At 52.2% G+C, this 15,387-nt stretch overlaps 1 protein-coding gene across 1 annotated transcript in view; it reads left to right on the top strand.

Moving 5' to 3' along the window:
• The first annotated feature begins 3,343 nt into the window (after positions 1 to 3,343).
• The window catches only part of LOC141065427 (uncharacterized), a 120,333-nt gene continuing 108,289 nt past the window's right edge, over positions 3,344 to 15,387 (top strand). The window contains exon 1 of the mRNA XM_073557921.1: positions 3,344 to 3,482. The gene's annotated coding sequence lies outside the window, so the exon portion shown is untranslated. The remainder of the gene's footprint in view (positions 3,483 to 15,387) is intronic.

Here is a 15,387-nt window from a genome sequence, read left to right as displayed (position 1 = left end):
CACATTGTAGAAGGATCAACTTTATTCTCATTTGCACAAGGAAAGACTAGAAGCAATGGGATGAAACTGAATGGAAGGAGACACAGATTAGATATTAGAAAAAACTTTTTGACAGTTAGAGTGATCAATGAGTGGAACAGGCTGCCACGAGAAGTGGTGAGTTCTCCTTCAATGGAAGTCTTCAAACAGAGGCTGGACAGACATCTGACTGGGATGATTTAGCGAATCCTGCTTTGAGCAGGGGGTTGGACCAGATGGCCCAGGAGGTCCCTTCCAACTCTACGATTCTATGATTCTATGGATACAGGAGAGCGCAGTGTGCACTGGGAAGCACGCTGGATACAGGAGAGCGCAGTGTGCACTGGAAAGCACGCTGGATACAGGAGAGCGCAGTGTGCACTGGGAAGCATGCTGGATACAGGAGAGCGCAGTGTGCACTGGAAAGCACGCTGGATACAGGAGAGCGCAGTGTGCACTGGAAAGCACGCTGGATACAGGAGAGCGCAGTGTGCACTGGGAAGCACGCTGGATACAGGAGAGCGCAGTGTGCACTGGGAAGCACGCTGGATACAGGAGAGCGCAGTGTGCACTGGGAAGCACGCTGGATACAGGAGAGCGCAGTGTGCACTGGGAAGCATGCTGGATACAGGAGAGCGCAGTGTGCACTGGGAAGCATGCTGGATACAGGAGAGCGCAGTGTGCACTGGGAAGCATGCTGGATACAGGAGAGCGCAGTGTGCACTGGGAAGCATGCTGGATACAGGAGAGTGCAGTGTGCACTGGGAAGCATGCTGGATACAGGAGAGCGCAGTGTGCACTGGGAAGCATGCTGGATACAGGAGAGCGCAGTGTGCACTGGGAAGCATGCTGGATACAGGAGAGTGCAGAGCGCGCACTAGGAAGCACGATGAAAGTAGGAGAGCAGAGTGCACTAGGAAGCACACTGGGACCTGAATACAGAGGAGCACCAGTGCTGGAACCAAGATTGGTCCAGCACAGATGCAAAGGTAATAATTAGGCACTTCTTAAAACAGGAAGCGGCCTGATATACCTGTTGCAGCCGCCCGGAGGAGGGTACTTCTCCATCAGGCTGCACAAGAAGCAGAGGAGGCACGCGGCCGTGGCCGAAGCAGCCCAGTGCGCTCGTCCGACGGATGGGCCCCTCGACGCGCCTGCCAAACCGGAAGTGGAAGAGAGACCCCCGGAGGAGCCTGGCCCGCGGCACAATGAGGAATGAGGTAAGTATTCCGGGGCTGGGGGCAGATGGCGGCGTAACACTCGTCTTCCACTTCCGCACCCTGGTCCTCCTCCTGACTTTCTGGCAGTTGTGTCTCATCATCGTCCACCTCTTGTGAAACGTTTCCACAGTCGCCTTTGTGTGAACGTGGTTGGTCAAATATTTGGGCATCGCTACATGGAATCTCATCTTGCCCCGCTTCAAGTGGACCGGGCAAGAGGCCCGAATCTATAAATGGAAAAGTGAACAGCTCTTCTGAGTGTCCGAGTGTGGGATCAGTTGTCTCCGGGCACTCGGCATGGTGGGAGGAAGGAGGACCAGTGTGAGGAATATGTGGTGCAGACTCACGGCTACTCAGACTTGACCGTGTGGAAGACAGGGTGGTGCTGGTGGTGGCAAAGTGACCGGAAGCATTATCCGCCATCCAACCAACAACCTTTAGTCACTGCTCTGGGTTCAGTAGTGGTGTGCTGCTGCAGTACCCTAGTAATTGGGTCATGAAGGTCGGGTGAGATGTGGGTGTTTGTTGTGGCACAATTTCAGCTTGGCTTCGGCCTCTGCATGCACCATCTCGTCCTCTTCCCTGTCCCTTGCCACGCGCCTTGCCCATTTTAAATGGAGGACAATATTTTCCACGTTCACTACAAATGGCTGAATTGGGAGCTAACTTCTGCGTGATCCATGTGCGGGAAAACCACAGTGTAAACTATCTGGACTGGAGGTAACAATTTTTTGTTTTCAGCAAACTGGTGTCAATAACCAGGGTAACACACAGCAACAACAGTGGAATGGAGCCTGAAATGCCGCAAGTTGTAGCCCACAGATAGAAGTGGCTGCCGGAGACACCGCACTGCTCAATGCGAGGCCGGGATTTATTGTTAAAAAATCATAAAACTGCCACAAAATGGGCATCAAGGAGCGTTAATGAAAGGGTTAATGACTGGGCCGCTGATCTCACACTGCATAGAACAGGGAGCTGCACATCACACCCCGGAGCCCCCCGGCCTGCAGCGTCACACCCCGGAGCCCCCCGGCCTGCAGCGTCACACCCCGGAGCCCCCCGGCCTGGAGCGTCACACCCCGGAGCCCCCCGGCCTGGAGCGTCACACCCCAGAGCCCCCCGGCCTGGAGCGTCACACCCCAGAGCCCCCCGGCCTGGAGCGTCACACCCCAGAGCCCCCCGGCCTGGAGCGTCACACCCCAGAGCCCCCCGGCCTGGAGCGTCACACCCCAGAGCCCCCCGGCCTGGAGCGTCACACCCCGGAGCCCCCCGGCCTGGAGCGTCACACCCCGGAGCCCCCCGGCCTGGAGCGTCACACCCCGGAGGCCCCCGGCCTGGAGCGTCACACCCCGGAGCCCCCCGGCCTGCAGCGTCACACCCCGGAGGCCCCCGGCCTGGAGCGTCACACCCCGGAGCCCCCCGGCCTGGAGCGTCACACCCCGGAGCCCCCCGGCCTGGAGCGTCACACCCCGGAGCCCCCCGGCCTGGAGCGTCACACCCCGGAGCCCCCCGGCCTGGAGCGTCACACCCCGGCCTGGAGCGTCACACCCCGGCCTGGAGCGTCACACCCCGGAGCCCCCCGGCCTGGAGCGTCACACCCCGGAGCCCCCCGGCCTGGAGCGTCACACCCCGGAGCCCCCCGGCCTGGAGCGTCACACCCCGGAGCCCCCCGGCCTGGAGCGTCACACCCCGGAGCCCCCCGGCCTGCAGCGTCACACCCCGGAGCCCCCTGGCCTGGAGCGTCACACCCCGGAGCCCCCCGGCCTGCAGCGTCACACCCCGGAGCCCCCCGGCCTGGAGTAATGGGCTCTGGGCCTCACAGGGGGCGGACAGCCGAGAGTCTCTGACGTTCCCACAGTGACGGCCATGTTGTGGCGGCTCTCCCGCTCCTCGGCTGCTCCTCACTGTCCCCCCTCAGGCTCCGCGCTGCCGCCTCTGTTATCACTGACCATTATTGGTTGTGGTGAAAGCGAGAAAAACAGAAGAAACTGACTCCACCCTCATCCGGAGCAATGGGGCGGGGCCTGCTGACAAAGGGGGTGTGGTCACATCATTCACTGATGATTGGCCTGAATTAGGCTCCGCCCACTATCGGCACATCATCGCAGGTCCTTCACCACCACTTTCTTGCAGAGCCCCGCCCCGCGGTCACATGGTGCTGACGTCACCGCAGGTCCTGCAGTTCTCAGTGCGGTGTCCGCCCCCAGGACGTCTTCCCCCGGCTGCGGCTCTCTGCGGTGTCAGGTGAGGTGACAGCGGCCAGGACTCGGGCGCAGCTCTCACACAGTCTGTGCAGTCATGGCTGCCTCTCTCCTAGTGACAGAGCTGCCGGTGTTCTGCTCACTCCCTGCAGCCTCTGTGTCCTCCCCGCGGCCGCACACTGTCAGCACGGAGGGACCGCCCCCTTGTCTCCTCTGGGGATGGAGGGACCGCCCCCTTGTCTCCTCTGGGGATGGAGGGACCGCCCCCTTGTCTCCTCTGGGGATGGAGGGACCGCCCCCTTGTCTCCTCTGGGGATGGAGGGACCGCCCCCTTATCTCCTCTGGGGATGGAGGGGCCGCCCCCTTGTCTCCTCTGGGGATGGAGGGGCCGCCCCCTTGTCTCCTCTGGGGATGGAGGGACCGCCCCCTTGTCTCCTCTGGGGATGGAGGGACCGCCCCCTTGTCTCCTCTGGGGATGGAGGGGCCGCCCCCTTGTCTCCTCTGGGGATGGAGGGACCGCCCCCTTGTCTCCTCTGGGGATGGAGGGACCGCCCCCTTGTCCTTTGTGGGGCGTTTCCATGATGCCGCCCCTCGCCATGTGTTTTGGGCCATTTCTGTCCTCGCACAGGTCGCTCATCTCGCCCCTTCGTCGTCTCTCCCTGAATCCATGGCGTTCTCCCCTTTCCGCCTCCATCAGCTCCTCGCGGCCCCTCATCAGTTTGGGGCTTTCCTCTGCTCCTCTTCTGGCTCCAGCGCCTCCTTCCTATAAGCTGCTGCCCACAACTGACCTGCAGGCTCCAGATGAGGGCGCTCTAACGCTGTGTGCAGTGGTCGTGTCACGTCTCTCCCCGCGGGTCCAGGCCTCTCCTGGTACATGACAATATTCTGTCTGCTTTATCAGCAGCTGACTGACACTGAGTGCTGCTATGTGGTCAGTGATTTACACCCAGACCCTTCTCCACCAGTGACCCTCCTAGTTATACCCCCTAGAGCATATGGGGCCACATATTATTACACCCAGAACCTTCCCCACCAGTGACCCTCCTAGTTATACCCCCTAGAGCATATGGGGCCACATATTATTACACCCAGACCCTTCTCCACCAGTGACCCTCCTAGTTATACCCCCTAGAGCATATGGGGTCACATATTATTACACCCAGACCCTTCCCCTCCAGTGACCCTCCTAGTTATACCCCCTAGAGCATATGGGGTCACATATTATTACACCCAGAACCTTCCCCACCAGTGACCCTCCTAGTTATACCCCCTAGAGCATATGGGGCCACATATTATTACACCCAGACCCTTCTCCACCAGTGACCCTCCTAGTTATACCCCCTAGAGCATATGGGGTCACATATTATTACACCCAGACCCTTCCCCTCCAGTGACCCTCCTAGTTATACCCCCTAGAGCATATGGGGTCACATATTATTACACCCAGAACCTTCCCCACCAGTGACCCTCCTAGTTATACCCCCTAGAGCATATGGGGCCACATATTATTACACCCAGACCCTTCTCCACCAGTGACCCTCCTAGTTATACCCCCTAGAGCATATGGGGTCACATATTATTACACCCAGACCCTTCCCCTCCAGTGACCCTCCTAGTTATACCCCCTAGAGCATATGGGGTCACATATTATTACACCCAGAACCTTCCCCACCAGTGACCCTCCTAGTTATACCCCCTAGAGCATATGGGGCCACATATTATTACACCCAGACCCTTCTCCACCAGTGACCCTCCTAGTTATACCCCCTAGAGCATATGGGGTCACATATTATTACACCCAGACCCTTCCCCTCCAGTGACCCTCCTAGTTATACCCCCTAGAGCATATGGGGTCACATATTATTACACCCAGAACCTTCCCCACCAGTGACCCTCCTAGTTATACCCCCTAGAGCATATGGGGTCACATATTATTACACCCAGACCCTTCTCCACCAGTGACCCTCCTAGTTATACCCCTAGAGCATATGGGGCCACATATTATTACACCCAGACCCTTCCCCACCAGTGACCCTCCTAGTTATACCCCCTAGAGCATATGGGGCCACATATTATTACACCCAGAACCTTCCCCACCAGTGACCCTCCTAGTTATACCCCTAGAGCATATGGGGCCACATATTATTACACCCAGACCCTTCCCCACCAGTGACCCTCCTAGTTATACCCCCTAGAGCATATGGGGCCACATATTATTACACCCAGAACCTTCCCCACCAGTGACCCTCCTAGTTATACCCCCTAGAGCATATGGGGTCACATATTATTACACCCAGACCCTTCTCCACCAGTGACCCTCCTATTTATACTCCCTAGAGGATATGGGACCACATATTATTACACCCAGACCCTTCCCCACCAGTGACCCTCCTAGTTATACCCCCTAGAGCATATGGGGTCACATATTATTACACCCAGACCCTTCCCCACCAGTGACCCTCCTAGTTATACCCCCTAGAGCACATGGAGTCACATATTACACCCAGACCCTTCTCCACCAGTTACCCTCCTAGTTATACCCCCTAGAGCATATGAGGTCACATATTATTACACCCACACCCTTCTCCACCAGTGACCATCCTAGTTATACCCCCTAGAGCATATGGGGCCACATATTATTACACCCAGACCCTTCCCCACCGTGACCCTCCTAGTTATACCCCCTAGAGCATATGGGGCCACATATTATTACACCCAGACCCTTCTCCACCAGTGACCCTCCTAGTTATACCCCCTAGAGCATATGGGGTCACATATTATTACACCCAGACCCTTCCCCACCAGTGACCCTCCTAGTTAAACCCCCTAGAGCACATGGGGCCACATATTATTACACCGAGACCCTTCCCCACCAGTGACCCTCCTAGTTATACCCCCTAGAGCATATGGGGTCACATATTATTACACCCAGACCCTTCCCCACCAGTGACCCTCCTTGTTATACTCCCTAGAGCATATGGGGCCACATATTATTACACCCACACCCTTCTCCACCAGTGACCATCCTAGTTATACCCCCTAGAGCATATGGGGTCACATATTACACCCACACCTTTCCCCACCAGTGACCCTCCTAGTTATACCCCCTAGAGCATATGGGGCCATATTATTACACCCAGACCCTTCCCCACCAGTGACCCTCCTAGTTATACCCCCCGGAGCATATGGGGCCACATATTATTACACCCAGACCCTTCTCCACTAGTGACTCTCCTAGTTATACCCCCTAGAGCATATGGGGTCACATATTATTACACCCAGACCCTTCTCCACCAGTGACCATCCTAGTTATACCCCCGGAGCATATGGGGCCACATATTATTACACCCAGACCCTTCCCCACCAGTGACCCTCCTAGTTATACCCCCTAGAGCATATGGGGCCACATATTATTACACCCAGACCCTTCCCCACCAACGACTCTTCTAGTTATTCTCCTCTAGAGCATATGGGGTATAACATGTCTCCACTATCTGTGGACGGGGAGTACTCACTTTGCTGGTCTTTGAGGAATACGCTGGGACACTCAGGGTTAAAAAGTCCATTCCCTTTATTAAGGCACAGCATAAACTAAAGCTCAGGTACTTGGTGAAATGCAGCACCCCGTGCACCTTCCGACAACCAGTCAGGTCTACGGTCCCCACGGTCTTCGCTGAGCCCTGGTGTGTCTAATACGGATTAATGTCTGTTAACTGTCGGTGACAACAGCACCAGTTCCAGGAGACCTCTTAACCTCAGAGGCGTCCTCTCCGGAGGTAGTTCACAGGCCTCCTCAGCCTAGCTCACTCTAGCAGCACTGCTGCCCGTGCACAACACACAGGCTCCATCTTGGATGTTCAGACACACCCCCTGGGGTGGGGTATGTAGGTGACTGGACCCACCCATCTCTCCAAGTCACCTGGAAGCCTTCCCAATGTATAGTAAACCTCAGCAGTAGATCTGCTGAGCAAAAAAAGCCCAGGCTTCCATCACAGGGCCACCCACCTCTGTGATACATAACTCCCATTAGCACATGTCCAGTCGCCATGCCATATACCTCCCCTCTCTGCCTAAAGCTGTGGGGCTTGGCACCTTCTATTACCTGACCAGAGACCCTTCTCAGTCGTCTCTGACAGTCAAGCCGTCTGTCAAAGTCAGGCCCTGTCACGGAGCTCTTTTGCAGCCATCCGTCTTCCTACTCCGTCACCTCATCTGAGAGAGTTGCCCCTTTGTCAGACCACCCCTATCCTTAACGGTCAGTACGGTGTTGCGATTTCCTGACACCCATACCTTTTGTCTGTTCTGACTCTGTCACCACGTCAGCTACAGGGTCTCACGCCTAGGTCACTTAGCACTGAGCAAACAGAAGAGTCACTACTTCTAACTCTTCCTTGTCCTCTTCCATCAGGCCACCTTCGGTTGTCTCTCTGTCGGCAATTTCTCCTACTGTCTCTATTACCCAGAGAGCAGTAGTTCCATTTATCTTCAGGTTGAGTACTTGCACTCTTTAGAGGACCCCTTCGTCTCTCTATACCTCGGGTTTAAATTGGTCGCCATCTTCTTCGCATTTCCTGCAGCTGTTAATTAATCTGGTGTCTCTCAAACCTTAGCTGCTCTACCTCTGTTATGTACACCATGCTATATTCCAGCAGTATTTGGATATTTTTAAGGCTGTCCCTTGATCCGATAAGAACAGTGGAACCCTCCCATCTTCACCAGCTACTTGGGCATCGTCATCAGCCGGAATTCCTCACTCTCGCCACACCGGACATATCTATGGTTCCTGTATTGCTCTTCCAAGTCTCCTAATAATTTTTCTCACCATGTTTCTGGGCACTTGAACGATGTCCTCCACCAATTCCAACTGACTTTGAGCTTTCTTTGCACGCTCCAGACGTCGAGCGGCTTCCTCATTCCTCAACAGGATCAACCGTTTTGTACGAAGACAGTGTAGGTGCATGTCGCTCAGGATAGCCACCCGCTTCACTGTGACTTCCCTAGATGACAGTATAACTAACTGTTTAGTCTCTGGTGCTCAGTTCACACTACACACTTCCACCGCCTTCCTAAATTCCTCATGCACAGCCTCATTGGCACAAGCTTCTCGCAAGTCCTCGGGTTCCTCTACTATGCAATTGAAGAGCGAAGTCTCACCCTCTTGGATATTGTGTTTGGTCTCCTCGCCCTGAGAGGCAGATGTCATGACTCTGGACGAGATGGTTCCGCCTCCATACTGGTCAGGTCAGGGTTAATTTTAGTTTGGTTCTGGGGCAGCTATTTAATGTTGGCAGTTCCTAGATTTGGTGTTGGTAATACTTCCGTATACTCGGTTTGTGGTTGCTGACCTAAGTTACTCATCTGTAAACGTTGTGCCTCTGTGCTTCTGTGCCTTTCTTTGTATGAGCCGGTTTGTCCCCTGACTTTTGCCTCTGTATCCTGCTTTGCACTGCCCTGTTCCTCCTGGTTATCTGACCCCTTGGCTTGTCTCCGTTTACTCTGTCTTATCCCTAGGATCCACGCTCTCGTCTGGCTTTTGACCCTCGGTTCTCCTTTGACTACTTTTACTTTCTATGCCCTGTACTCCATGCACTCAGTTGCCTTCCCTGTACTCACGCTCAGCGACACCGCCCCCTGGTCACGTGACTGCTTAGTTCCAGGTCCTGTGCTCACTTCTTAGTCTTAGGTCCTTGCGTACTGCGTGCCTTGTTCTTGCATTCTCTGCATTCGTTCACGTGCCTTCTGATAGTGCCCCCTAGCCAGCATCAGTGACACCATTGGTGTCATCACATTATTACCGACCCATGCAATTTTTCAGGGTTTTTTTTGTGTGTTTGTTATGGACCCACTGCGTGCTCTGTCAGATCAGGTATCTAACCTGACCAAGATGATGCAGAACCTATTTGTAGAGCAAAGAGCGTTGGTTGCTTCTCACCAACAGGTACAGAGGAAGTTGGCAGTTACAGTTAATGTTGTCCGGGGTTCCTCTTCCTCATCTGGCAATGGGGAAGGTACTGTGTCTGATGTTTCCCTATCCTCTCCTGAACCCTCTGTCAAACTTCTGGATACCTTTTCTTGGGATAAGAAAAAATTCCGGGTGTTTAAGGAGAGATGTAAATTAGTTTTTTTCCCTGCGTCCTCGGTCTTCGGGTGATGAGCGTCAAAGGGTGGGGATAGTTATTTCCCTGTTATGTGAGGAGCTGCAATCCTTGGCGTTCTCTCTATCCCTTACCTCCCCTGAGAGAATGTCTGTTGATCGGTTCTTCGAGGCCTTGGGTCTAATTGATTAACCTGTTCGAGTGAGATTGGCAGAGGACACGATTGAGTCTTACGCAGGGAAAGTGCTCGGCTGAGTGGTACTGCTCCGAGTACAAGCAGTGGGCACCCTAGGTTTCCTGGAACGACTCGGCACTCTGGGCTATTCCGACAGGGTCTCTCCGAGCATTTAAAGGATGCCTTGGCTGTGCACGCACCGCCCGACTCTCTGGAGGAGGCCATGATCCAGGCCGTCCGTATGGACCTCAGGCTGAAAGAGAGGTGTCGTGCAACGAGATGCTCCTCTGTTGCCAGTGAAACCGGAGCCTTCTTCGTCGGTTGAACCCATGGAGGTGGAGGCTGTCTCCATGAAGGAAAAAGAAAAAACTCTGCTTCTATTGTGAAGAGCTGGGTCATTGGATAAAGGACTGTCCCTCCTGTCCCCCGGATTCCAAGGTCTCGGGAAATGACTATGTCTGGGTAACTGCCGAGGAGGTTACCTTGACCCACAGGTGCTTTTTTCCTCAGTCTTCAAACTACTGTTAAAAATGGAGGTTGGTGTGAACAATTGTTTTTTTTTTCTCCTCTGCTTTTGTGGATTGCGAGTCTTCAGTGGACCTGATTGACTCGAGGTTGGTGGCCCACTGTGAGATAGGGACAGTCAGGTTGGACAAACCCATGAGCGTGGTGGCTATTGACTCAACCCCGTTCACCAAGGACGAGATCCATTCTGTTACTAAAAAATTTGTTCTTAAGGTGGGGTCTGTTCATCTGGAGCATATAGCCTGTTCGTTCTGGACAACCTCCCTGCTGGGTTGGTTTTGGGGTTTCCTTGGCTGCAATGTCATAATCCAGTCATTGACTGGGAGGCCCGAGAAATTGTTAAATGGGGGTCCATCTGTGAAAGGAAATGTCTGAATTCTGTGTCTGTGTCGTCCTTCGGTCTGGAGGGTATTCCGGAGTAGCTGAAGGACTTCGAGGACGTGTTCTCCGAAAGTCAGGCCGAGGGGTTAGCACCGTACCGCCCTTTTGATTGTGCCATTGACCTGAGTCCTGGGGCTAAATTGCCTAAGGCCCGATTGTTTAACCTTTCTGGTTCCGAGCGGAGTACATATCTGAGAGTCTCCGGAAGCGGCATATCCGCCCTTCTGTGTCTCCTGTTGCTGCAGGTTTTTTTTTTTTGCAAAACAAAAAGACGGTGGTCTCCACCCGTGCATTGACTTTCGGGAACTGAACAAGATTACTGTAAAAAACACATATCCCCTCCCCCTCATTCCCAATTTGTGTAATCAATTATCCGGGACCAAATGGTTTTCAAAACTAGACTTGTGGGGTACATATAACCTTATCCGGGTGCGGGAGGGGAATGAGTGGAAATCTGCATTTCTCGCCTCAGAAGGGCTGTTTGAAAATTTAGTTATGCCGTTTGGTCTGACCATTGCCCCTGCGTTTTTCCAAGACTTCATCAATCATGTGTTCTCTGATTTTATTGGGCGGTTTGTGGTTATATATTTAGATGACATTCTAGTTTATTCACTTGATAAGCAGACACATATTGGTCACCTTCGGCCGGTTCTTCTAAGACTCAGGGAGAACCAACTTTTCGCTAAGCTAGAGAGATGCTCATTTTTGTCCAGGAACTGCCTTTCTTAGGGTTCATTGACTCTGAGGGTTTTTTTTAAGCCCCAGGACCTGGAAGGCCTTCAGCGCTTCTTGGGATTTGCCTATTATTACCGGAGGTTTATTAAAGGGTTCTCTGTTAGTCAATCCCCTCATCGACTTTACACAGAAGGGGACTGATGTTAAGAACCGGTCTGCCTCAGCGGTAGCGGCGTTTCTCACTCTGAAAAAATGCTTTGACTGGCCTGGTTCTGATTTAACCTGATCCAACTGTACCTTTTGTGGTGGAGGTTGACGCCTCAGATGTGGGGGTGGGGGCGGTGTTGTCCCAGGGGCCCGCCACCTTGCCCAATCTGAGACCATGTGCCTTCTTCTCAAAGATGTTCTCCCCGGCGGAAAGAAATTATGACGTGGGTAGTCAGAAACTTCTTGCGATTAAGTTGGCATTTGAAGAATGGAGGCATTTTTTTGGAGGGGGTGGTTCATCCCTTTACTGTAGTCACTGATCACAAGAACTTGGCGTATATTGAGTCTGCTAAAAGGTTGACTCCTAGGCAAGCCAAATGGTCAGTTTTTTTCCCGGTTCCAGTACTCGATCATTTTTCATCCGGCATCCAAGAATGTGAAGGACGATGCCTTGTCTCAAAGTCTGGATCCAGTTTCTCCCCCCGAGCCTCCATCCTCCATTCTCCAACCCCGGGTGGTGGTGGCTGATGTGTCTGCAGGTTTGGACCGGGAGATTCGGGAAGTCCAGTTTCAGGCTCCCCTGTCAAAGCCGGTGGGAAAATTGTTTTTTCCGGCTCAACTTCGACTTAGAGTCTTCCAGGAGTTCCATAATTCGGCACTGAGTGGACATTCGGGGATTTTGGCTACTCGTGGGGCCATTGCGAGGGTTTTTTGGTGCACCTCGGTTACATCTGATGTGAGGAAGTTTGAGTCTGCCTGTGAAGTTTGTGCCCGCGCTAAGAGCTCTCATAACCGGCCGGCTGGGGAATTTGTGCCTTTGCCAGTTCCTGATAGACCATGGACACATTTGGCAATGGATTTTATCACCAATCTTCCTCCCTCCAAGGGTAATACTGTCATCTGGGTGGTGGTGCACAGGTTTACCAAGCAAGCACACGTTGTACCCTTAGTGGCACTACCCTCTGCTGAAACCTTGTCTAGGTTGTTCATTTAACATGTGTTTCGTTGGCATGGTGTGCCCTTGAATGTGGTGTCTGACCGTGATGTGCAGTTTATGTCCAGGTTTTGGAGGTTGGGGGTTGAGTTGTCCTTTTCGTCTGCATACCATCCAGAGACCAATGGTCAGACCGAACTGACCAATCAGTCGTTAAAGCAAATTTTGCGCTGTCTTGCCACTTCCAATCAAGAGGACTGATCCGATTCCTTGCCTTTAGAAGAGTTTGCGTTCAACAACCATGTTAACCGCTCTACAGTTACCTCCCCTTTCTTCTGTAATTATGGGTTTAATCCACACTTTGGGGAGTTTTCTCGCTTGGACTCCGGTTGCCCGGGGACTGATATTGCTGTAAGGTTTCTTCGGCAAAATTGGGTCCGAAGTTTACTGGCTCTTATGAGATCACAGAGGTGGTTAACCCAGTGGCGTTTCGTTTGCGCCTTCCAGCGTCTTTTAAGATCCCCAATGTATTCCATAGGGCTCTGCTGAAACCATTAGGGGCTGTGTATGAAGAATCAATGGGTCCTTCGCCGCCTGTATTTTATTCCCCCTTTCCTATTTGTACTTGTTCCATTTAAATATGATTAATAAAGATTTTCATAGTAGTTAAATCCAGTTGGACTTAATGACTGCTGTTCTTTTTGGTTATTTCATATTTTACTCTTCGCCACGACAGCACCCACTTGGAGAGAGGGATTCGCCCATAGGAACAGGAAACCTACAGAGATAAAAGAGGCAATGAACCACTAGAGGCAATACTTGGGATTGACTAAACAATTTTTTGCATGGACATTTATATTTATCTCCTTTATATATGGGATAAATATGTACTGTATTATTGTCATCTAATGGAAGGGAAATAGGATGGATCTATGAACCTGCTTGTTCCGTAATATACTATATAATCTTTATTCGTTTGTGGCTGGCACAATATATACTATTCATGGTATATTTATCCTTAAAGTGATGTATAGCAATCTGTACACAGGCAAACATTGCTTAGTATTAATAACATGTGTATTGGTGTGCCTCATATGATATATATGGTTAATGTGGCTTAAACTATATATATATATCGTTATAGATACGTCTATTAGAGTGCATATGTGCATAGGGCCACTCTATATATGGTATGTGTGACTAATGGGCTAAAGTATATGTATGCTGCTACTGATATATTTATTAGAATACATATAAACGGCCATTTATTATATCTTATATGCCCCCTAGTATTTTCAAACTGATTCATTGATTCGGATTATCCCTATGTCCTGTCCAAACATTATGCCCCTTTTATGATTAGAAATTTTCCCTGTGCTAATTGTTATGGATTTTAGTTTGACCCACATGATCTGTCCTGACCAGTACGCATGCGTGTCATGGTCTGGGGCTGTGACGCGGCCTCTGGCGTCTGTGATCGGCGCGTTGCCATGGTGCCGGTCTATACCTTGGCGCGCGCTGATAGACGCTGGCGCCGCCTCACATCCCTGGTCTTCATGACTGCGGATGCGTCACTTCCGGTCGGACTTCCGGTCCACGGCCTTTTTAAACTTCCCGGTCTCGCTGTTTACCACGCCCCCTGACGAAGGACGAGCATCCGAAACGCGCGTCGGGGCAGACGCACGGATCCCCCCAGGACTCTCCGACCTACCGACCTATTTTGGTGAGATTCTACTGTTCCCGGTTTGTATTTTTGAATTAGTGGGAATTGAGCGAAGTACTACCTGACTGGGACTATGGCCAGAGCTATATTACATTCATCTCGGTATGGTGGGATTGTGTAGGAACTTATACCCCATATATATTTGGACCTTTTCTTGTTTAGCGCTCCTCTGGTATTTTTACTATAGTGATCCATGGGCTCATACTGATGCTGTGACATGCTGTTAAGGTGGGCTTGATTATTGATATATATAACTTATGGGGATTTATATGATGCATGAAGGTATTTAGGTGACCATAGATGTATTTCCTATATATATATTTTTTCTGTTTTGGAATATAATATGATGAGTTCCTGAGGTGGGTCTGTTCTGCAGTTCACACTGCGTGGGTTGTTTTTATGCACCATTCCACACTGTCTTTGTCCTGTACTGTGTACTTGCCTTAATAAAGATATTCTATTTTTATACTGGATCTGTAGTCGCAGTTTAGTGGTTTTTTCCACCCCTTTGGTATATTGCTTTGGCGATGGATCTGAATTTAGGTCCTATTTAACAAACAGAGACATCTAGGTGTGATATACATTATGCCAGGAGTATGTTCTCTTAGTTTGTTTTTGCTTATGAGTATTTCTCTAGAGATAAAAGAGGGCAGTCCGCCTCTCCCCCTCAGTTGGTTTCCTGTTCCGAAGGGGAACCGCAGGATACGCTACAGTCTTACCTGGGCCAAGGAACCGCCTGTGCAGTGTCTGCGAGAACGGCAGGGGTTCCGGTCCAGAGGCAGCGACGGGGGAGTGCTGGAATCCGGCTCCCTCCTCGGCTGGTATGGATGACGGGCAGAAACCCCGGTACCGGGTGGCGCCGACCGGGGTTCTTCTGTGGACGACATGACACCGGGCGGGAGGATCCATTCCGGTCCATGTGGGGGCGCAGGAAACGGAGAAAACGGCAGCCTCCGGCGTTCCTAAAGGGCTTCAGCGTCCAGGAGGACGCACAGGCAGCGCAGCAGGAAGTGGTAAGGAGGAACCGGAGGTTCCTCGGCTCAGAGCGCACGCGCGGCTGGGCGGCGCTGCAAGCAGAGAGGCGCTCCCCGCCCCCTCCAGAAAAAAAAAAAAGAAAAAAAAAAGAGCGATTTGATCTGCAGAGCGCGGGCGGCTAGTCTCAGCGCTGTAGCGAGGAGCCGCAGATAGGCGCACCTGGAGGGGGAGGTACCAGGTATGAAGGGGCTTATAAAA

Source organism: Dendrobates tinctorius, unplaced genomic scaffold (genome assembly GCF_039654945.1).
Source record: "Dendrobates tinctorius isolate UK_male_01 unplaced genomic scaffold, ASM3965494v1 ptg000251l, whole genome shotgun sequence".
In the NCBI taxonomy this organism is placed as follows: domain Eukaryota; kingdom Metazoa; phylum Chordata; class Amphibia; order Anura; family Dendrobatidae; genus Dendrobates; species Dendrobates tinctorius.
Note: the sequence above shows the minus strand (reverse complement) of the source record. Positions and strands in the feature narration are given on the sequence as shown.